The following is a 24,250-nucleotide window of genomic DNA, read 5'->3' as shown; positions in this document are numbered from 1 at the left end:
GATGTAAAGGTCTTTACAAGTTTTGTTATTAATTTCTCCTTTCAGTGCAAAATAGAATATCCTATTTATTTTTTAAAATTTTAAATTGCCGTTTGTGTTATTTTTATTCTTCAGAATTTATTGAGGTTTTCTTTGTGGCCTATGTGATATCATCAGTTTTTGTGAATGTTGCATGAAAAGCAGGCACATTGTGTAGAATTAGAGTTCAGAAATCAATTGATACACACACACACACACACACACACACACACACATTACTTTCCTGGGATTGTCATAATAAATTATCACAAACCAAGTGGCTTAAAACAACAGACATTTCATTCTGTCTCAGTTCTGGAGGCTCGAAGTCCAAGATCATGGTGTGGGCAGGGCTGCCCTTCCCATCAGAGGCTCTAGGGGGCCCTTCCTGGCCTCCTCCTGCTTCTGGGAACTCCAAGCTCTGCCTCCATCTTCACATGGCCTTCTCTGTATTTCTCTGTCTCCAGATGTTACTCTCCTTTCTCTCAAGAAGACACAAGTCATTGAATTTATGGTCCCATAAGTTTCATCCTGAAGATCCTTTAAAAAGGCCATATTCTGGCCCTGGCTGGTTGGCTCAGCGGTAGAGCATCGGCCTGGCATGTGGGGGACCCAGGTTCGATTCCCAGCCAGGGCACATAGGAGAGGCGCCCATTTGCTTCTCCACTCCCCCCACTTCCTCTCTGTCTCTCTCTTCCCCTCCCGCAGCCAAGGCTCCATTGGAGCAAAGATGGCCTGGGCGCTGAGGATGGCTCCTTGGCCTCTGCCCCAGGTGCTAGAGTGGCTCTGGTCGTGGCAGAGCGACGCCCCGGAGGGGCAGAGCATCATCCCCTGGTGGGCAGAGCATCGTGCCAGGTGGATCCTGGTCGGGCGCATGCGGGAGTCTGTCTGACTGTCTCTCCCCATTTCCAGCTTCAGAAAAATACAAAAAAAAAGGCCATATTCTGCCTGGCTTGTGGTGGTGCAGTGGGTAGAGCACTGACCTGAAATGTTGAGGTCGCCGGTTCAAAGCCCTGGGTTTGCCCAGTCAAAGCACATATGGGAAGAAACCACAATAAGTTGATACTTCTTGCTCCTCCCCTCACATTCTCTCTCTTTCCTCTCTAAAAATTGGTACATCGTTTTTTCTAAAGGTCATATTCTCAGGTTCTGGTGGACATGAATTTGGGGGGACACTGCACCCCACTACATGTACATACAGACACTCAGCTCTATTGATTACTGATGACGTCTGGGTTCTGTATCTTCACTTGGGTCTTGCCTACTTGAGCTGTTCCGGGCGCACTGATGTGTGTCAGTGCTTGTATTTTTCCTTGCATCCCTGGTAGTTTGTACTTTGGAGGCTCAGCACCTTCATCGATAGAGCCTGCCCACCACCAGTGGAAAAGACTCGTTTCCTGGCTCTGCCTGTGGATGGTAGGCTCTAAGTGCAGGGCATTGGGACCCTCCAAAGCATGGTTGGGCCTTGAGCCTTGCACTGTAGGTGTTCACAGGGGGCTGAGCCAACATAAATCAGCGAATCGATGGATCAAGTCTCTATGAGGAGACTGTCGCAGCCATAATAAATGACCACGCACTTAGTGATCACAGATTTATTCTCTTACATTTCTGGCGGTCAGAGGTCTACAGTGGGTATCGCTGGGCTCGAATAAAGGTGTGAGCAGAGCTGCACTCCTTCTGGAGGCTCCAGGGGTGAATCAGTTTCCTGGCTGTTCCAGCTTCTATAGGTCGCTCGTGTTCTTAGCTTATGGTCCCTTCCTCCATCTTCAAGACCGGCAATGGGGCCTCTTCCAGTGTCTGACTTTCTGGCCTTTGCTTCTGTCGTCACATCTGCTCTGACTCTGACCCTCCTGCCTGCCTCTTGTAAGGACCCTTGAGATAACGTCACCCAGGATCACCTCCCCACCTTAGGAGCTATAATGTAATCGCAGCTGCAAAGGCTCTTTGCCCTGTAAGGCAACATATGCGTGGGTCCTGGGAATTCGGGTCTGAACATCTTGGGGGCTCATTATTCAGCCGTTCACAGAAGCACTCATCTCTGAAGGACCTGTTCTTTGATTTCAATGTGTGTGCTCTTATCATGTGCCTCAGTTTTTGCTTTGAAACAGCTGGTTGGACGTTCCCCTCTCATTCTGGAACAAGGTTTGCCAACCCCGGAGGAAATTGAGAGGCCGAGGCTGCACGCTTGTGGGAAGCATGACGCCTGGGACCTGTGGCCAGAAGCACACAGCCCTCAGGGCTCCGTGCATGCTTCCCCACCCTTCCCACCAGCAGACAGTCCGGCCAGATTGCTCTTCCGATTTGCAGTTACAGGCAGAATCCCCTGGGTAATAAACACAAACTGGTTTATTGCAATGAAATTAATTCAAAAGCAATGCCTTACACTACAGTGCCATCCAATAGAACCACCTGCGATGATGAAATTGTGGTGTATCTGCAATAGAATATTGGTGCCCACTGGCCACCTGTGGCTATGGAGCACTTGACATGTGCCTAACGTGACTGAGCAACTGAATTTTACATTTTATTAATTTCAGTTCATTTAAATGTAAATAGAAACTTGTGGCTACCATATGGAAGCAGAGCACCTGGACAAGTACCAGAGTTTCTCAAAGGCCAGGTCCTGGGTGAGAAAAGCCCCTTGTCCAGGGGCAGTCAGTCTACTTGCATTGCCTGTCTAGGGGAAATATGCTGTCTCACTTCCCAATTCCACGCTCAGCCACCATGGGAGACTTCATACCGTGGGATTCTGCAAACGCTACAAATCAGGGCTTCCCCCACTCCATCTGGGAGAGCTGGGTTACTGAACCTGGACCAGCACACACTCAGTCTGAGGAGACGGGCCTACCGAGTTGCCTTAGCACAATCTGAGTTTCCTGGCACCCGAGGAGAACCAGGAGATACTGTCAGCTCCACAGTGCTTATTGTGAGAGAGGAGAAGAGGGGAGGGTTTCCTAGGGGAAGTAGGACCCCCTTAGCCCTTAGTGCTGCTTAGGGTCTCTTCCCAGGCTTCCTCGAATGGACAGCGCCCATGTGAGAAGTCCAGGCCAAAATGCAGAGAGCTTTCAAAGCTGTTGTTTGTCACCTCACCCAAGGCTGTCCCTTTGGACAGATGTCAGGGTAATATGGTTACATTTGCAGCTTTCAAATGGCCATCACCATCTCTGACCACAGCTCAGAATGCCTGGGAACGCTAGATTGTATATTCTAGTATCTACATCATCACTTTATTCCTCAAAGTTTTCATTGCATTGGTCATGTGTACATCTCCAAGCCAGGTGTGGGGTCATTCATTCATTCATTCGGAGAACATACTCAGATAGATGCACAGGGGCTCAGGACATAAAGGCAGATGAAAGAGGGTCCTCACCTCCTCCAAGTTTCAACAAAATCACCATTTATAGAATAATTTGCCAGATACACAGGCTGAAATTTTAAGATGAGGAAGGTGCTCACCTTGGGTGCAAAATTTTTGTGGGTACCAAAATAAAGAAAATCACACACACAAAAAAAAACCCTCAATGCCCGACCAGGCAGTGACGCAGTGAATAGAGCGTCGGACTGGGATGCTGAGGACCCAGGTTCAAAACCCCAAGGTCGCCGGCTTGAGCAAGGGCTCATCAGCTTGAGTGCAAGGTCGGCTGGCTTGAGCGTGTGATCATAGACATGACTTCGTGGTCACTTGCTTGAGCCCAGAGGTTACTGCCTTGAACCCCAGGCCTCTGGCTTGAGCAAGGGGTCACTGGATCAGCTGTAGTCCCCTGGTCACAACCCATATGAAAAACAATCAATGAACAACTAAGATGCCACAACGATGAGTTGTCTCTCTCCCTGTCTGTCCCAGTTTGTCCTTCCCTCTCTTTCTTTCTTTTGCTTGCTCGCTAAAACAAACAAACCAAAAACCCTCAGTAATCAAGATAATACTTGTATTTATAAAAATGAAATTTAGTGTAAAAATTCACAATGAGCAAAATGTCACAGTTTAAGGTAAAAGCAGGCTATTGTTTGCTTGACAACTCTTCATTATTGGGCAAGGGAAACAGTCATTTCCAAACAACCAGGGGTTATACACCCTTCTGGTCCCCAGAGTGGATTTATGTGATTCACAACAGTGTGCAAATAAATTGGTCCACATGGGGCTTTATATACAGGCGCGTGTGTGTTTGATTGTAGAGTCTTTATTAACTTCATGCACTTGGCTCACAATATGGGAGGCTATTCTGACAAGCATGTTTAGGCGTACACGTTTGCTCTGTGGCTCAGGCTCTGCTATGGTGCTGCCAGGCACAGCTTACTCTTTCCAGATCTCTCACTTTAGCCTTGTGACACCCCCAGGCGGTGGAGAATATTATTATGACGACTACTACCACTCCCCACTTAGTAGAAGGGAAAATTGAGGCTTGCAGAGGCTTGGCAAAATAGTCTGGACACTAATACTGTAATGTGCTTGTGTTCTACTTCAAGATACGGTGATTGATAAAAGGTGATAATTTTTGGTTGAGAACATCTGGAGACAATTTTGGTTGTGATGTAACATTATATCTTGGAGACAGTGCTAAACATTGGGCTTTCAAAGACAGGTAAGTCCAGCTGCTTTCAGAGTTTGTAGGCCATGTGAATAAATGACTTGGATATAACCTGGCAAGTGCTACAGAGGGCCCTGGGGGATAGGACGGCGCCAGGGTGAGCAGCCTGGCACCGGGCGGAGCGCCCCCCCAACCACAAACAGGCCACAGCATACTTGCCCTACCTTCTCAGGCTGCTGTGAGAATCCAGTGACTTTTTGTTGTTGTTTTTTTGTTTTTGTATTTTTCTGAAGTGAGAAGTGGGGAGGCAGATAGACTCCTGCATGTGCCCGACCAGGATCCACGCGGCATGCCCACCAGGGGGCGATGCTCTGCCCATCTGGGGCATTGTTCCACTGCAACAGAGCCATTCTAATGCCTGAGGTGGAGGCCATGGAGCTGTCCTCAGTGCCCGGGCCAACTTTGCTCCAATGGAGCCTTGGCTGCGGGAGGAGAAGAGAGAGACAGAAAGGAGAGGGGGAGGGGTGGAGAAGCAGATGGGCGCTTCCCCTTTTGTGGCCTAGCCGGGAATCTAACCCAGGACTTCCACACGCCAGGCCGACCCTCTACCGCTGAGCTAGCCAGTCAGGGCTCCAGTGACATTTGAGGCAATGAAAACTGGTTTTTACTAGGTACCGTGCTTCCACGCCTGTGACAACTTCCCTTCCCCCTATACCCCACCTACCGGGTCCTCGGCCCCAGAAGTAGCCACCCTTGGCAGTGCCCTGTGCATCGATTGGGAAATGCTGTATGAATATGCAGGCGATGATGCTCTTGCACGCCAGAGTGTTACCTGTAAGGGGTTTATAAATGAGCAGAACTCCCAGAGCATTATATAATGATGAACTCTTAAAAATGGCTAGTAAATGAAACATTTGGAGCATCAGATTAGACTTTATAAGTAATTCTAAACCAGAGTTTCTCTACCTCAGCAATACTGATCTCGCGGCCTGGAACGCTCTTTGGTGCAGGGCTGCCCTGGGCACTGGAGGCTGCAGAGTGGCGTTCCCGGCCTCTGCTCACTGGATGCCAGCAACATCCCCCCTCCCAGCTGTGGCAGCCAGAAATGTCCCCATACATCGCCAAATGTCCCAGCAGCAGATAATCCAGAGAAAAATATTCAAAGGGATAAAAAGCAGATATCTGTCTGGACCTCCAGATGATTGAACGTTAACACCAGCTCCTGGGCGCCATCTTCCTGCCTTAAGATTTTGCCGAGCGGCAGATCTCAGAGCTCCTTCCAGACGTGTTACTTCCCTTCGCTCTGATCCTTGGACTTCCCCCCAGCACGGCTCCCAGATGTTCTTTGCTCCCACTCGTGTGAAGAAACCAGGGCTGCCTCTTGCCCCTAGGCCAGAGAAGACCTCTACCTCTCAGGACTCGCCAAGCAGCAGCTGAACACATTGAGGACCAGCCATTTCACTGCCAGCTTTACCCAGTGGCCAGATAAGTTTCTATTGAACGAATACAAAAAATGTTTTACAGAAATGTTAAAGGCACGCTTTAAAAGGAAATACCTTCCCTGGCCGGTTAACTCAGTGGTAGAGCGTCGGCCTGGTGTGCAGGAGTCCTGGGTTCGATTCCTGGACAGGGCACACAGGAGAAGCGCCCATCTGCTTCTCCACCCCTCCCCCTCTCCTTCCTCTCTCTCTCTTCCCCTCCCGCAGCCCAGGCTCCTTTGGAGCAAAGTTGACCAGGGCGCTGAGGGTGGCTCTGTGGCCTCTGCCTCGGGCTCTAGAGTGGCTCTGGTTGCGGCAGAGCAACGCCCCAGATGGGCAGAACATCGCCCCCTGGTGGGCATGCCGGGTGGATCCCGGTTGGGCGCATGCGGGAGCCTGTCTGACTGCCTCCCCGTTTCCAACTTCAGAAAAATACAAAAAAAAAATAATAATAAATAAATAAAATGAAATACACATTGCATTTTGAAGTTATTTATCCCATGTTCTTACAAACTAATACCTTTATAAAGTATGATATTTGTAAAACACTGTGTAATATGAAAACACAGGAAGTCTCGTGATCGGTCTGCAATGTGTTAGATGGCTAGGAATTGTTCTCTTTGGGATTTGCATTAAGATTTGAGAATCTGTATTAAAAAGTAGCCAAAAATGTTTATTCCACGATCACCTCTACTATGGTGCTTTTAAGGAAACAAGGAACAGTAGCTGTTTCTTGTTACAAAAGCAATACATGTTAATGGTAGAAAAACTAGAAAATGTAGCTAAGCTAAAAAGAAGAAACATGTAAAATATCCCTCATTCCTGTAACCAGTGAAATGCCACTGTTCACATTTTGGTGAGTTCACTTCCTAATTGTTTTCTGTGTTCATATATTATGGTATTTGCATAGCTAGAAATGTATCGCACCTACATACATTAGAAGGATTGATCAACATATAATGCTTTTTTTCCCTTTTAATAAACTGCGAAGGTATTTTCTTGTCAAAAAGTATCCACTACCATGTTAATTTGAAGTCTTCTATTGAACAGATGTCTTATGATTTAACCCATCCTCTGCTTTTGGAGATTTAAATTGCTTCCGGTGCTTTGAAGTCATAAATAATTTTGCCCCCTAGGTCAAATTTCTGGAGCCAATGATACCAACAGCTGCGGGGCCCACAGTGTTTTTCAAACATGCACACTTGGTAAAATTTGCTCAAAGGCCCACCAGGAATGTTTTTCAATTTACATTCTCATGGGCGGTATGTTATTTTTTTAATAAATAAAATAAAATAAAAACCTTTGCCAAAATGACAGGTTTCACGGGTGGGCATGGATGATGTTGGAAAAGTGATCTCATTCTATTGAAAATTGCACGGCCCAATTTGTGGGCCTTTTCAGAATTGCCCGTTTGCTGTAATGACTTTCACACTTGAGCAGTCACCTTGAAAACAGAAGGTGAAACTAACTGGGGAGCAAAATAATCACCCACAAGGAAGGTGCCTGTGCTTTAGACATTTCCGCCAAGCCCAAACACAGAGCGAATCACTTCAGACCGCAGCAGGGCATTTGGAGGCCACCGCCCCCCACTGTTCTTGGAACTCCTGTCCCAGTAGTACGCGCAGCACAGCAGGCGTCCCGCGTCGGGACGCTGGGTTCTCTCTGGACACGAATGCACAGAGTGCAGCCGAAGGAGATTGGCCCGCCAGGCCTCTAGAGACAAGAGGTGACAAGCGGCTGGGCAGGGCTGAGTGGCTGGGCTCAGCACGTGACATTCCCAGGCTGGCTGGGGGTGGGGTGCGGAGGCCTGGGCTCCTGACGCTGGAGAAAGCCTGTCAGTTTCTGTCTCCACCAGACCCTTAACCCACAGGAGCAGGGGATTTGGGTCCCATTCTAACTCTATATCTCAGGAATCTGAAAGCAAAAGGTAAGTTGCTTATCACTCAGAAAAACAAACTTGAGAAGAGTGACTGACCTAGAAAAAAAAGCACACGGCCACTTTGTTGATTTTTAAAATCTAGTGTTGAAAATAATTGATGGCCGGGAGAGGGTCATATCTATTCCCAAATTAGAGACTGGCCTTCAGAACCAGAATTTTGTTCATCTGCAGGGAACGGTGGTAAAGTGCCCGGGTCAAATACAGAGGGACGGGAGAGTTGCTGGAAGAAATAGCAAGTAAGTCAGGCTGCCTGGCTTGTTACCCAATCTAGTTCCCAGCCCATTCGGGCAGAGCAAGGGGATGTTAAAATGCTGATTCAAACTCAAGTGCAACTAAACCAGTCTATGTGAAATTGGAATACAAATAAAACAGCTCCCACTTTTGCCCGTTCACAGTTCAAAATCGTTTATGTGGTTTGGCAAGGAAAGTTAATATGTTCACTGCTCGAGCTTGAAATATTTCATTTTAACAAACAAACTATAGAAATGATCCCTGAAAGTATAGTCTTTCATTTTAAATCTATGAAATGACCACAGTTGGAATTGACTGAGGCTTTCTAGGCAAGGTTGTTGTCAGTTATGCATGAGAAATGTTGACATAGTACGTATTTTCTGGAATAGTAAGATGAGTCACTTTTGCAGAATGTGATAAAAATTAGAAAAGGTGAAATAATGAACTACTGTGAATTAACTATATCATGTCAGAGAGATCGAATTCCTTGCCAGAAGATTGAAGAGAACAGATACAGACACGTGTACAACCATGCTCATGCAATGGGGCTTTATTTTAAATAATCAGATGTAAATGTGTTGTCAGTATCTTTTTCTTTGGCAAATACAGGTTAATATCGGAATGCAGTTCTGGAGAGTAGTTAAAAGCATTACTCATCAGTGCAATTAGTATAATATTCCATAATAAATATGCTTCAAAGGAAAGTATTTGCTATCATTTCACAGACGATTTGAACAATGACCCTTTTGCAAAGTACGTCCATGCACTCTATAGTTTAACTGTCAACTCGATCTGCAGAACACATATTCATTTCTCCATTGCATTTGATAAAGACTTTTAAAATGAAACACTAAATAATTTCCTTTCATTACTAATCCCCTTTCTGCTAGCTCTCCTGAAATCCTATTACATGCACGGAGCCTGTAATCATTTGGATTTCTCCCTCTGCGCTGTTTGTTTCCCGCAATTGGGGGAAGGCCAGGCCAGCTGCGTGCCGCTGGCTCAGCCCAGAAGGGAGACCGGAGCGGGGCTTCCCAGCCACTCGCTCCGCTCCTCACCTCTAGGGACTTCCCGGGTCTCCCCACGCCCACCCACCACCTCCTGCTCCCTCCCGCCGGCCCGGCGGGGGTCACGTGGTGGCGTGGGACCCGCCTCCGGTGATGTCACCGCGCTCGCTCGCTTGCTCGCAGCTGTCGCGTTGAAGAAAGGATGCTCTAGGATGCTGTGCAGGTGGGTGGCGGGGCTGTGCCATGCGGCACTGCAGGTAAGGGGCGTGCGTCCCTGAGTCCCGGTCCGTGGGCCTGCAGCCCGGCTGCGCCCCAGAAAGCCAAAGTGGGATGGGGTCTCTGGCAGCCGCGCTTTTGCATGCAACAGTCGCGGGGTGATGGGGAGGGGAGGAGGGCTGTTTCAGACCGCGCGTGACTTGGGTCTTTGCATGCCCATCCTGGGAAAGTAGGCAGGGGCCAGACGGGGAGACTTGGCCCTGCTCAGGAGAAAAACTGGAATGATTTCTAACCCATGCCTTATAGAGAGACGGGCTTAGCCAAGATAACTGTCAACTGTTTTCAGCTGTCATTGTACTTCTTAAATAATGACCCATTTACTAATTCTCCTGACGGGTGCATCCTCAGTAGTGAGTCTGATTTCTTTAAAGCAAAAGCCGCTTCACTTTGAATGGAACAAACAACAAACGGGAACTTCTTGGCTAGCAATTTAAAGAGCTAGATATGCAATTGAAGTCGTTTTGCATTATTTTGCGAGGTTCTGGCATTTAAAGGGGATATGTCATAAATGTATTTTTCCCTTCAGGTGTTTTAAATAGTTTTAAAAATAGCAGTATCCAATGAAATAAACTACAATCTAATACAGTACCTTACAGTACAATACAATGCAGCCTCTAAAGGTAACAGGGGAGGGTAAGAGAGCTCATCGCTCTTTTAATAACACATCTCTTAAGAACAAAATGATCTTTAGAAGGGGTGGGGGTGGAGACAGGCACCAAAAGCTAACATTCCTAGTGTTCTTTTGAATTCCCTTACTGAATAATTAGCTTGCTGAAAGCAGGGCCCGATGACTCAGCGGCAGACGGCAGGGGGTCAGGTGACTTTTCAATTTGGGGGGATTTTTATGGAGTCTTGAGAGGTCCGGACCTGTGTTTGAATTTCTTTCCCCGGTTCAAAAACAACCCGAGGCTAGGACGGGTGTGGGCACCCTTAGGAGGACAAAGTGGCATTCTTTCCTGTAAACTGGGAGCCCTTTGGGAGCTGTGGTGTCAGTAAGCTATATTGCAGCTCACACCATGAATAGTGTGACCCACCAGCAACTGCTGGTGGACCTGCAAAGCAATGCCATTTTAGTCGACAACTGAAGAAGCCATTCCTCTCCGAGGTCACACACCCTGCTGCGTGGCTGCAGTAATTCGTGAGTTCTTTTACTGCATTCTTTTCTTCATTTGGCTCAGGTTGGCTTCATTTGGGTCCCACCCTCACTTCCCCCCAGCCCAGCCTGAGCAGAGCAGATGGTAGGGATGGATTTGGTTCAGTCCTGGATTTGACTTCTGGCTTTGGGGCTGTGTAACCTTGGACAAGTCACTCGGTACCTTTGGGCTTCAGCGCTCTCGTGCTGGAAGTAGCTCAAGAATTTAGAGCAGGGTTTGTCCACTTCAGCACTAGTGACATTTGAGGTGGGATCATTCTTTGTGGTGGGTGTTGCCCTGTGCCCTATAGGATGTTTGGCAGCATCCCAGTCTCCGCCCACTAGATGCCAGTAACAAACCTTCCCTTCTCTCCACGTTGTGACAACCAGAAATATCTCCAGACATTGTTCCCTCGGGTGGGGGGAGCTCCGTTGGCTGGGTGAGAACCACTGATTTAGAAGGTCTTCAAATGTTTTTCTGGCTCTGATATTCTAGAATTTGTTTTCCTATGCTTTGATTGCTGTTGAGCGCTTGGTCAGAGATCAGATTCCCTTTCGTCATGTTGTATATACTGGAAATACAATGTGAAAACTCTTTGATGCTTTGGGGTTCTAGAAACAGCTTCTGTCACAGAGGAGTGGCCCGTTTTATATGCCAGTTGTAGCTGGGAGGCCGGCTTGGCAGGAGTGTTGAGGGAAGAGGAGATGGCCAGGTGCTAGGTCAGCATGTGCCCAATGCCACCGGGACTCGGTGTGTGGCAGGGCTGGAAGATGTCCTTGTGCGGGGCAGGGTGGCTCAGAACCTAGCCGGACTGACAGCCAGTGCCTCTCCCTCACTGCCAAGGGGGGATGGATGGCACTGGTGATGGCGTGGTCCTCAGGAAAGTAAATGACTGCACTTTGGGCGCTGATGGCGGGAGGAGGTACTGGTGGTGTCACGTGCAGGTGGGGGGTCTGAGGCGAACGGCCCCTGAACCCCGATGTGGACATCCCCTCCAGACAGTGGGGGTCGCATGCTTTAAGCTTCAGTGTGGGACTTCCATCTAAAGTCTGGCTCTGCCTGCAGCTCTTCCCCTGGGAGCAGTTGCCGAGTCCATAAAACGAGGCCAACTATACTTGTTGGTCCTGCTCCATTGGCTCTTTGGACAGATCTGATAGATGTGAGAGGGTCTGTGTCCTGGAAGGTGTCCCAGAGACCGGAAGTGCTGATGGCATTGGCATTGCATGGTGTGAGCCACGCCTAGTGCGTGTTTGTGGGTGGGGGCCTAGAACAGCCAGGACAGTTGTCCCTGTCCACCTCGTCCCTGGCCCGGGCTGCAGTGTGTCCCTCTGCCCATTCCCCTGCCATCAGCTGTCTCTCAGACAGGCCTGCCCCACAAAACATGGCCTCCCAGGCAGGGTTGGCACTCAGTATGAAAGCCACTGCGGCAGGCGGCGCGCGGCAGCCACCCCCATCCCCTCTGGCCCTTGTCTTTGCAGGCACGTGCCAGGCCGCTCAGCAGCTCCTCTGCATCCCAAACCCCACAGCGGCCCCTTGCACCCTCGTAAGCCTCCGGGGGCTTGACACCCTCAGTGTGCCATCGGGCCTTGTCCCTGCAGCAAGGCAACATCAGGCAAGAAAACAAAAAGGGGAGGGACCTCCATCAGATGGGCTTGTGACACTGAAGAGCTGTTGTGGTCAGCTCTGCGTGATGGCGCAGCTAGAGAGACGTGGCATAACAGCGGGCGTTTGTTTCTAACAGTTCTGGGGGCTGGAAGTCCAAGGTCACAGTGCCAGCAAGAGAGCCCCCTTCTGGGTTACAGATGGCTGCCTTCTCCTGTGTCCGCACACGGTGGGAAGACAGCCAGCTGGCTCTTGGGCTTCCTCTATGAGAGCACGAGTCCCATTCATGAGGACTCCACCTTCATGACCTGATGGCCTCTCAAAGGCCCCGCCTCCTAACACCATCCCATTGGGGGTCAGCATTTTAATATGAATTTGGAGGAGACACATTCAGTCCCTGACAATAGCCAAATATGACTTGTAGCCCTTGATTGGCTCCTGGGCTGAACAAACATCCGTAATAGGCATTTTGGGATACCTGGGTTATGTTCATGTGACTGCCTGTTAGCTGGTACACGACAACCACTGGAAATTTTATGACATGTGACAATCTCGTGGTGTGGTAAGCACCCAGCTAAGCCCCTCCCAGGTCGCAGACACAGGATCAGCGAGATGCTATTTGTTTCTGCTGCCATGTTCTGAGGTCCTTTGTCACTCAGCGGTGGGTAGATACACTGTGCACACCTGCAGGTTAGGTTTTGGAGCTGCATGTCGAAGTAGTCAGGGATGAACTATCATGATACAAGAAACTGTTTCTTACATTTGTGAAAACATTTTTTGAGATCTCGTTAATGAATGGCTGAATAGCAGACAGATGAATTCTAATACCGGCTTCTACATGTACTCTGTTACAATATCACAGGTCATATAGCCTCTGGAAAATCCTATTGTACAGTCACAAGAGAATGAGAGTGGAAAAGGTAAATAATTGAAGATTATTATAAAATTATTTTGATAGCCTGACCAGGTGGTGGCTCAGTGGATAGAGCGTCAGACTGGGATGCGGAGGACCCAGGTTTGAGACCCTGAGGTCGCCAGCTTGAGCGCAGGCTCATCTGGTTTGAGCAAAGCTCACCAGCTTGGGCCCAAGGTCGCTGGCTTGAGCAAGGGGTCACTCAGTCTGAGGTAGCCCCCTGGTCAAGACACATATGAGAAAGCAATCAATGAACAACTAAGGTGTCGCAACAAAAAACTGATGATTGATGCTTCTCATTTCTCTCCGTTCCTGTCTGTCTGTCCCTATCTATCCCTCCCTCTGACTCTCTCTGTCTCTGTAAAAAAAAAAAAAAAGAAGAGTCAAAGGTGGCTGAGGGAGGAAGTAGGGTGGCCATCAAGCAGTGGCCTAGGTCAGTGGTCTCAACCTTTTTTGGGCCACGGACCGGTTTAATGTCAGAAAATATTTTCACGGACTGGCCTGTAGGGTGGGATGGATAAATATATCATGTGACTGAGACAAGCGTCGAGAGTGAGTCTTAGATGGATGTAACAGAGGGAATCTGGTCATTTTTTAAAAATAAAACATCGTTCAGACTTAAATATAAATAAAATGGAAATAATGTAAATTATTTATTCTTTCTCTGTGGACCAGTACCAAATGGCCCACGACCAGTACCGGTCTGCGGCCCGGGGGTTGGGGACCACTGGCCTAGGTGACCAGGTGAGCCGGACTGTGCCTCTCACTTAGCAGCAATGTTGTGCTCCGCACCTGAGCAGGCCTTGCCTATGAAAAGGCTCGAATTGTGCACGTGTTCATTACCCCACTTCCACATGGTGTCTCTTACCCTGGGTCCAGGCAGCATTACCCTTGATGGGTGTTGTGCACAGGGACAGCAGAGGACCTGGCCTGTGCATTCTGCCTGTGATACTAGAAAGGGCTCCTTTTGGCAGCCCCATTGTGAATGAAGTCGCCTGAGTCCTCAGGCTACTGTTTGGTGGCGGTGATTCTTGGAGTCACGGTCACGCCTGTACACACCTTTCTCTTTGCCCCTTGAGCCCAGCATGTTGTGACGCCAGAGCTGTGAGCTGGCTATTCTCAGTGCTTGAGGGCTAAGTCCCTGGACTACATGCTGGCTGGCCCAGATCATCCCCAGCGGCCACTGTCAGCTGACTAGAATTCTCCCTCCTCTGCTGGGCATGGTCCACCATCATCTTGTATTTCCCTCCTCACAGACCCACCTCCCTCTGCAGCTTCGCTCACGGGCTACTTGCTTACTGTCGTATTGGTCTTTGTGCAGTTCTCGTGGCTATTGGTTGACTTGAGGAAAACTCCAGGCCAGAGCCTTCCCTGTCCGAGGTGACTGAAGTCACACAGGGAACCTGGGGTGCCCAGGAGGGTCAGGGGCTTGGCTGGAAGAGGGACTCGGTATGCACAGAGCCTGCATTCCGCTCCTCCCTCGGGAAGCCCTGCTCCCGTCGTGGTGGCCGGGCGCTTCACTTGTGCCCGCCCAGAGGTTTTTGCCACGTCTGTCTATGGGCTGACTGTGCTTCCCTGCCTCTTGGTTCTTCATTTCCTTTCTGGCTCTCGATGGCTAAATGTGAAACGTGTTTTTTCCATTCCGCTGTAACCTTGGAGGTGCTGGCTGCATAGAAGGGCTTTGTGGTTAGCATTTGGGAGGGCTGCACGCCCCGGTGACAGACGAGTCATTTTTCCTCTTAGCTTAGTCATGCCTGCTACTAGCACCTCTTTTGCCCCGAACTTACCAACTGCCTGCATTTCATCCCTCACCTTGCCAATCCAGCTGGAACGTGGTGAAGCCACAGTGCAACCATGTTCCCCTGTGGCCTTGCTCTGAGGACGCCTGGGGGAACTGTGACTGCCTGCATTGAATCTTTACTTAGTTGCTAGTCATGAGTAGCTATTAAAATGTGTTTTTCCATGAGGGGGCGTGCCCCACATAAGTAGAAAGAGATTGTTGTGGAAGAAAATGGTCAGGGAGGTATCTGCAGAGGTCCCAGGAGAGGGATGGACACAGCTATTGTCATGGGCTGAATTGTGTCCCTCAAAAGTCACATGGGAAGGTACCCCCAGCCCCTCAGAATGCGACCTTATTTGGAGACGGTGTCTTTACAAAGCTTATCAAGTTAAAAGGAAGTCATTAGGGTGGGTCCTAACCCAATCTGAACGGTGTCCTCATTAGAAGAGGGAGTTTCTACCCGGACATGCACAGAGAGAAGACAGTGTGAAGGGACAGGGGTGGGGGCGGAGACGGCCGTCCACACACCAGGGACAGGGGTGGGGGCGGAGACGGCCATCCACACACCAGGGAGCGCTGCGTGGGCCACACTCTCCACCAGGGCCCTCTGAGGGGTCTGGCTGCTGTCACCGTGACCCCAGGCTTCTGGCCCTGGCTCTGGGAGGCCGCCATTCCTGTCATTTGAGCCACCCAGTCCCTGGTGCTGCGTTTGGCAGCCCTAGTGAACTAACGCAGCAGTGTTTTCAGGGCCGGGCGAGCCTGTGCCCACCTAGGAGGTCGCAGGTCACCTCACATACCTTTCCCCAAGCTCCTCTGCATGGTTTCGGAGAAGAGCACCAGCCGTGCCCTCTTGGCGGAAGCAGGCAGATCTTCCCTGCGGGGCAGTGTGGACGGGGGCCTTCGGGCCTGGGCCGGAGCCTGAGACTCGGACCTGCAACCTCACCTGTCCTTGGGCTTGCTTACTGCGAGCTGGCAGGTAACAGTAATTCCCCCAGACAGTGTCGGGAGCTGCAAGGACGGGATCCAAGAAAAGCGCTTTGAATGATGCCTTAGACCAGTGGTGGTCAACCTGGTCCTTCCCGCCCACTAGTGGGCATTCCAGCTTTCATGGTGGGCGGTAGCAGAGCAACCAAAGTATAAATAAAAAGATAGATTTCACTATAGTAAGTCATTTTATAAAGATTTATTCTGCCAAACAGTGAAAATCCGACATAAAGTACTTGGTAAGTAATTATTATATGCTTTCACTTGCTATCACTCTGCTTTATACATTTTATAAAGTAAAGTGACTTCCCTACTTTATAAATCACCATGACTGTGGAACCGGTGGGTGGTTAGAAAATGTTACTACTAACAGAGATACAAAAGTGGGCGGTAGGAATAAAAAGGTTGACTACCCCTGCCTTAGACAAAGTTGTTAAAATTATTATTCTGAGAACGAGCATCTAGGGAAATTCTAAATCCTTGGTCCCTGGCCTGGGGGGCACGGAGACCTTGTGTCCCCCATCCTGCCCCCGGGGTGGCAGTGAGTACACTGAACCAATGCCAGTGGACTTGGCCTTATTCCGTCTCCAATTTGCAGGTTGTGTTCTAAAATGGGACGGATAGCGACGTGGCCCTGAGGCCATAGGAGGCACACTGCTGAGCAAGGGTCAAGGCTCCTACCAGCTCCTGAGTCCTATGGAAGCCACTGCGCTGAGGGAGCGCTTGGCCTGGGCCGGGAGACAGGCCGGAGAGGAAGGGGAAGGAGGAAGGGGAAGGAGAAAGGGGGAGGAGGAAGGGGAAGCGACCCTCCCAGCTCTGCTGACTCCAGGCAAGATTTTGGAGCAGGCAAATTTCTATTTTCACATCTCTTTCTGCACGTCCTGTGTCTCTGAACTTCCCTCTTGTTGGGACTCAGGGTTGTTGTGGGTCCTGTGGCCCTTGGCCCTCAGCATGTGGCCACCAGGGCTTCTGTTACTGTGATACCCTTTGGTCTTTGCCCTCCGAGGAGCCCAGCTTGCGGTCTGGAGGATTTACTGGAAGGGGCGAATGAACCATGGCCCGTCACTGTCCCCAAAGTGTCTACATTTAAAAAGGCGTGACTCTATGATCTCAAATGAATATGAAATTGGTGAGGTCCCAGGCAAGGTGGAGAAGTGAGGTGAAAAGCTTTTACTGTGTGGAGACCAGCCTCCAAGATTGGCCCTGATGACCCTGCATCCCGGTGTCACTGCCCATGTGTCATCCCCTCCTGCCCCTGTCACTCAGGGCTGACCTGCATGGGAGTGATGGGGTATGACTTCCAAGGCTGGGTCACGAGAGATGCTACTGCTTCTACCTTGTCCCCTGGATGACGTGCTCCAGAGGAGACGGCAGCCATGTCCTGAGGACACTGAGCAGTCCTGGGGAGGAGGGTGGTTGGGACCGAGGCCCCCTCCCAATAGCCAGTACCAACTTGCCAGCATGTCTGGGGCCACCTGGGAAGTGGGACCCCGTGCCCCGTCACCCCATCAAGCCTTCAGATGGCCGTGGCCAGGGCCACAACCTGCTGGCAGACCTCGGGCCAGGGAGACCCAACCAAGTTGCTCCCGACCCCCTGACCCGCAGACACTGCGAGATCACACATTTGTTGGAGCTGCTGAGCTCTGGGGTAGCTTGTTACGTGGCACTGGATAACGAAGGTGGCTGGTAGGAGCCTGGATTTTCCGGGAGGGGCACGGCTCCCCAGGCCACAGCCACTGCCCTCCGGTCCCCCTGAAGCTCCACCATTCTCTGGCGGCTCCATTCTGGTTCACAGTGCGTGTCCTCTCAGCATGGGGAAGAGAGGAGCTCTGTGCAAGGTGTAGCAATGCTAATGGTAAGTTCAGTCATATTGATGATGACTGGTATTGATTGTAAGTATATGGACAGCTGCCTGTATTTCATGAAAATGTATATCCCATGTCCATCTTCATGGTGTGGAGACTTCGGTATAATGGCCCCCAGTGCTAATGGGGTTTGGATGTCTGGCTGTCACTTTGAGCCCCTGGCATTTGCAAATGTGGGATCTGGTCTTCTATGTGAGCGTCTCGCCCTTTCCTCCTGCCCCAGCGAATGTGCCCTGCCCTGTGATGCCATGGGGAGCCCACGTCCTCTGTCCCCAGTGCGGCGGGCTTGTCAAGCCTAATGACTCTGCCTGTCAGGGGTCACGCTTCTGACCCAAATGATTTCAGTGGGTGACCATTTTTGTGAGAGATGATGAGACAGGTATTTTACAAGAGAAAGTATTTCAGGGGCACTTCAGTTGAATAATTTTCCTTGTTTACGTGTGTCTTTATTCTTTTGCTGCTTTTCAGCTATGTTCCTTTTCACTGTGTTAGCAGTTTGATTATGGTACGGATTGGTGTAGTTTTATTCTTTTTCTTTTGTGCTGGGCTTTGTTGAGCTTGTAGCTGTGTGGTTGCAGTCTAACGGTTTGAATCTTTGTGTAGAACAGGATTCCCTGTAGTAAATATTCTGATCAGCTAATCCAAATTTATTTCACAACTTCTTGAGAGAGTTTAAAGGGAATTTTACACCAATTTTTCTCTTACTTCTTCGCTTTGGATAAGAACACAGGGAAGGGTAGGGCTGGCTGGGTCTCAGGCACTGGAAGATGTCATTTTGTGACTTTTTTGTTCACAGAGTTTCTTGACTTGTCACTGGTGACATTTGAGGCAGGATCGTTCTTTGCACAGAGCCATCCTGTGCACTGTACAGTGTTTAGCAGTGTCCCCAGTCTCCACTCACTAGATGCCACTAGCACCTCTGTCAGATGTGACACCTGTCTCTAGACCTTGCCCAGTTTCCCCGGGGGATAGAATTACTTTTATCGGGAGCCACTGGTGATTTTTATTATTGGTCTCTGCTGCCCAACTTCCTTCCCGCCGCTGTAGACATTTAGTAGAGCTGGTGCCTCCTGGGTTTGCCACCTCTAGAAAGAGAAACTTCCCCTTTCTCCGTTGTGCTGCGTGGCCTGGCGTGGGTCCTGTGCGCACCTGGCAGGCAGTCACAGTGCCCGCGGTCAACGCTGGTGCCTAGACTGCAGATGTGCGCGCTTGGTGGCGGCCCGGGCCCTGCCCACCGCGCCGCCTTGGCCTGGTGCTTTCACACCACCTTGGAGTTCTTGCCCCTCCAGGCCACTCTCCACGTTGCTACCAGAGGCCTATCTCAGAGCATCCCGCTCTTCTTGAAACAAAAAAACTCAACAAACAACAACGAAAGTATGCCTCAAAAGAAAGTGAGCATTTTTAGACAGCATTGGAGTCCCTTCCCATCTAAGCAGTTTTCTTCCCAGCACAGCCCCCTCTACCTGGACCTCAGGTCCTCCAGAGTGGGGAGGGGCTTGTGCTCCCAGGTAGGATGACAGTCCTGACTCCAGCGGGAGGAATGGACGCCCTGGGGCAAAAACCACACAAGGAAACTGCGCATGAGAATCTGCCTTTACTGATGGGCGGGGCACACTTTTAAACTTCTTAAAACTGCAAAGTATCACAAACATACCCAAAAGTACATAACACCTAAATGTGTGCCTTCATGGGTTGTAAAAGAAATATCCACATTGCCTCCCAACACATAAAATCATTTGTATGATTCCGCATAGATGGAATCACATACTGTATTCTGACATGTCTGACTTGATCAGTGTGCTGTGTTTAAGGCTCATCTGCTGCCAGCATGTTTGGGGAAGTGCTTCAGTCAGAGGGTGGGTAGAAGAAGAAAAGCCACTGAAGGGTGATGGAGTTGTCCTGCCTTCTCTCTCTCTCTCTCTTTTTAAGTGAGAAGAGGGGAGATAGACTCCTGCATGCGTCTGGACTGGGATCCACTTGGCAAACCCTTTCTGGGGTTGATGGTCAAATCAACCAAACTACCCTCAGTGCCTGAGGCTGATGCTCTGACCAACCAAGTTATCCTCAGTGCCCGGGGCTGTTGCTTGAACCAATTGAACCACTGGGGGGGGGGGGTGAGGGGAAGAGGGAGAAAGGGGGGAGAGGGATGGAGAGAGAAGCAGATGGTCACTTCTCCTGTGTGCCCTGACCAGGGATTGGACCCAGGACGTCTGCACGCTGAGCCAATGCTCTATCCACTGAGCAAACTGGCCAGGGCCTCACTTTCTCTTGAATGGAGGCGGAAGTTACATGTTGGAGCAGATGGAGAAAGAAGGAAGCAGTCCCTGCCTGTGTTTCTTGGCCACTCCAAGGTGCTCCAAGTAGGGTTACTTGCAAATCTCCCTCTGGTGGTCATGTGATGCAATGACACCTTCTCCGAGACCAAGGGTACCCTGCTTGGTGGCCTTCAGAGGAGCGGCCAACACCAAGGTTCTGGCAGCCCGCAGGACACCAGCCCCTGAGTTCAGTGCTTTGCAGGATCCATGTAGGTTTCAAGGAAAGGGACTCTGTAGACGCAGGGGTCCCCAAACTTTTTACACAGGGGGCCAGTTTACTGTCCCTCAGACCATTGGAAGGCCGCCACATACAGTGCTTCTCTCACAACCAATGAAAGAGGTGCCCCTTCCGGAAATGCGGCAGGGGGCTGGATAAATGGCCTCAGGAGGCTGCATGTGGCCCGTGGGCCGTAGTTTGGGGATGCCTGCTAGAGGATGCTTGTGATTAGTTGTTGGAGCTTCTGGCAAATGTGTAACAAATGAAGATTTGAGGGGCATTTGTTTAGCTGCCATCTAACCAAGATCTGGCTCTGAACTTGGTGCCCTCAGGTCCTCTCCTCCCTGTGCCTGAATCCTCTCATGGTGTCATGTGCTGTAGGTGACCTCCAGCTCTGGTGGCTGCGAACAGTTTGTTTTTATTCATGAACCAAGGGTTTTGGGGTTCTTGTTGCATTAAAATAGCTAATTAGGAAATGTTTTTGATTGTAGGATATCATAGAAACCTCAAAGTGTGTGCATACACACACATGCGTGTGTGCGCATAACTAGCCTTTATTTCCCCAAGCTCCCAGGCTGTGGTGTGGCTGGCAGAGTCCTTCAGTTGCGTTTCCGGTACCATCCTTCCTGTCCGTGGTGCTGTGAGGGGCAGCCGTGCCCACTTCCCTTTGGACTTCTCCCAGCGGGTCGCGTGCCTCCTTTGCTGGCTTCTCCTGCTTGGTGAGGGCTGTGGGCCTGCTGGGTGCCCTGGCGCCTCGATGGGCCTGGCAGGTTGCAGGTGCCCACACAGGGTTGTTCTCAAGCTGGAGCTGGCAAACTGCAGCCCCCAGCCCACTGCCTTTTCACGTCAGTACCGTGCCATGGGCACACAGCCCCATGCCTCCATTTATCCATTGTGTAGGGCTACTTTCTGCTGTTGGGGCCGAGCAGGGTGATTGTAACAGAGATGGTATGGCCCACAGGCTGAAAATAGTTCTTGTCTGTCCCTTTATAGGAAACATAGCTAAGCCCTGAATGTCAGTTCACTCACTGCGAGGGGGCAGAATGGGGAAGGGTGACGAGGACAGCTTGTGGGAGGGGCTCCTGACGCAGGAGGAGATGCTGGTGGCAGTTTCTGTCCTGCCCACGCTGCCGAGCCACCTGCTGGTCCAGACGGCTGTGGTGGCCAGCCTTCCTGGCCGACTGGAGACTTAATCTTTGAATCTGAGTTACGGCTTCTGCTCCGTCCGCCGAGTCAGCTGGGCTCGGTGGTTAGAGCAAGGTGGAGCTAACACACGTGGTCTGATTGGAGAGGAAGACTGCTGTAAAGGGTCAGGCGCTCACGGGACCTGGTTCTTGAGGGCTGGGAGGTCTTCAACGACAGGCCTATGGGTAGGCATAAGAAAATGCAAATGATGGCAGCTGCTGTGTCGTGGATCCAAGTGGAAGCCACCCAAATGTCCATCTACGTAGAATGGACAAATATAGAGCAGTTTGGTCCCAGTCGGCACCATACACAGGAGTTGGCGAGGCTCACCACCTCTTTCTGTGTAGTTCCGAGCGAAGCGTGGTTTTTCCATCTTTTAATGATTTCAAAACAGCTGAAGGAAGAAGGATATTTTGTGACAAATGATTATATGAAATTCAAATTTCAGTGTCCATAAGTTAAGTTTTATTGAAACACAGTCCCGGTAATTAACTTGTGTATTATCTCTGACTGCTTTGATGTGACAACAGCAGAGTGGGGTTGTGTCGACAGAGGCCACATGGCCTGTAAATCTTCAAGTATTTGTTATCTGGCCCTTAAGAGAAAAGGTTTGTGGTCATAGGAGCGAAGAGAATAAACAAATGATAATTACACTCAGCGACATAGATGGATCTTGCAAAATAATGTAGAACAAAAGAAGTGGGAAACAAGACATTCTATTCACATAAAGTTCAAAAAGAGGTACAATTAGTTTGTGATGCGCTCATCCCCAGATCCAGGCTGGTTGAGAAGCTCAGAGCAGTTTCTAGAATGTACCAAAAATGAGTGTGTTAGATTTACTGCTTCTGTTTGCTAAAACTGTCACTCTACAAAAGACAGAACAAATGGAGAAATTATCGATAACTCGATTCCTGGACTTGCTCTGTGATTAGCCCAACCTAATCTCCATTTCCCTGGTGTCTGCTTTCCTTCCGTCTGAGGGGAGAGAAATCGGAGTCTTTGAAGCAGCCAGGGGGCGACTTTCCGCCGACCAGCATGCCTTGGGCCTGGGCTGGCTGCTCCGCGGGCCTGGGCTGGCTGCTCCGTGGGCCTGGGCTGGCTGCTTTGTAGGCCTGGGCTGGTTGCTCCGCGGGCCTGGGCTGGTTGCTCCGCGGGCCTGGGCTGGCTGCTCCGTGGGCCTGGGCTGGCTGCTCCGTGGGCCTAGGCTGGCTGCTTTGTGGGCCTGGGCTGGCTGCTCTGTAGGCCTGGGCTGGCTGCTTTGTAGGCCTGGGCTGGTTGCTCCGTAGGCCTGGGCTGGCTGCTTTGTAGGCCTGGGCTGGTTGCTCCGTGGGCCTGGGCTGGTTGCTCCGTAGGCCTGGGCTGGCTGCTCCGTGGGCCTGGGCTGGCTGCTCCGTGGGCCTGGGCTGGCTGCTTTGTAGGCCTGGGCTGGTTGCTCCGTAGGCCTGGGCTGGCTGCTCCGTGGGCCTGGGCTGGCTGCTCCGTGGGCCTGGGCTGGCTGCTCCGTGGGCCTGGGCTGGTTGCTCCCAGGTCCTACGGCTCCCCTGCAGCTTGCTTTTTTGTATGTATTTAGCGATCTCTAAATGTATTTAGTGGTCCCCACTTCTAAGTGTTAAGGGCTATAATGGTTGCAGATATTATGAGAGCTTGTAAAGGTGTGAGGTTATTACACAGAGTATCTAAAGTTTCAATTTCACCAACAGTGAAGATTTTTTATTATTATTTTCATGATTTTCTGCTTTATAATATGACTGATATGAAGAGCTAGCCATGAAGATAGCTCTGAAATTTCTGGAAACTCCCATGGGCTTAACCAGTATCTGGGGCAGAGGCAAATAGTTCTGATTAATTAAAGAACGTTGGCTTGTCCCTGAGGGGGTGGGAGGGGCCAGCACCAAATTTGGGTCTCTGTGTCACAGCCTTGAGGCAGAAAGCACCTGGCGAGTCGTGACCCCAGGACTGAGGGGGGACATGAGGGTCAGTTGAGGTCACACAGTTGGACAGACTTCACGCAAACTTGTCATTTTAGTGGCCTTTCCCCTTTGAATAGAGGTATTTCATTTGAACAAGACAATAGCCTCTAATAATGTAAATACTTTGAGGAGTCCTCAGGAAAAGATATTTAAAACGCCAGGCATAAATTCATGTTTTAATGCTTCTGGATTGCCAAGGAGGAAGCCCCCAACTCCCTCTGGGGAAGTTAATGCACATTCCACAGAAAGGGTCAAGCCGGTCAGAGTCATGAGGGTGAGTAGGAACTTTCCAGACAGAGGGCAGGAAGGCGATTCAAGGTAGAGGAAACAGCGCACTCAAAGGTATGAGTTTCTGCCGGGCGTTTGTGGTCAGATGCTGGTAACTCTTACTCGCCTGGGATGGGTGTTCCTCATATGCAGTCAAGCCTTGATTATACTCAGAACCCGTCCTTCCTTTTGATATGGGTGATTTCTCTCATTTTCTAGAAACCATTTTGTTATTGCCAGTATTCAACTGGACAAAGTCCAGGTTTTCTTTAAACAGATCCCTGTTCTGAGGTTGAGCCCACGCTCAGAATTGCTTTTAACATCGCAGTCACAGATGACATCATTGGTGGTGTCACAGTCAGCACACGCTGTTCTTCATCCGGCCCCGGGGGGAGTTTCTCTGGACAGGGGCTGTTCTTATCATCTCTTGCTGAAGGTGGAAATAGCTATTTGCCTCTGTTTGGGGTTGTTCCTTGTACCATATTGAACTTACCTGGGTTAACTTTATTTCTCAGTTAGCCAGTCATTGGAGTTTACTCCTTAT

The 24,250-nt window shown here is 50.2% G+C and overlaps 1 protein-coding gene and 1 pseudogene across 4 annotated transcripts in view; one reads left to right on the top strand and one right to left on the bottom strand.

The window, feature by feature from the left end:
- Positions 1–7,642: 7,642 nt before the first annotated feature.
- CLCN4 (chloride voltage-gated channel 4) overlaps positions 7,643–24,250 on the top strand; it is a 56,898-nt gene continuing 40,290 nt past the window's right edge. The window contains exon 1 of one of the 4 annotated variants that reach the window (XM_066248725.1): positions 7,643–7,748. The gene's annotated coding sequence lies outside the window, so the exon portion shown is untranslated. Of the gene's footprint in view, positions 7,749–7,808; positions 7,950–9,215; positions 9,457–24,250 lie in introns of those variants that run through there. The other 3 variants (XM_066248722.1, XM_066248724.1, XM_066248723.1) reach the window with 3 other exon arrangements.
- Positions 8,353–8,469, bottom strand: LOC136317919 (small nucleolar RNA U3; annotated as a pseudogene).

This window comes from Saccopteryx bilineata, chromosome X (genome assembly GCF_036850765.1).
Source record: "Saccopteryx bilineata isolate mSacBil1 chromosome X, mSacBil1_pri_phased_curated, whole genome shotgun sequence".
Taxonomy (NCBI): domain Eukaryota; kingdom Metazoa; phylum Chordata; class Mammalia; order Chiroptera; family Emballonuridae; genus Saccopteryx; species Saccopteryx bilineata.
This window is presented reverse-complemented; position numbering and strand designations above follow the sequence as displayed.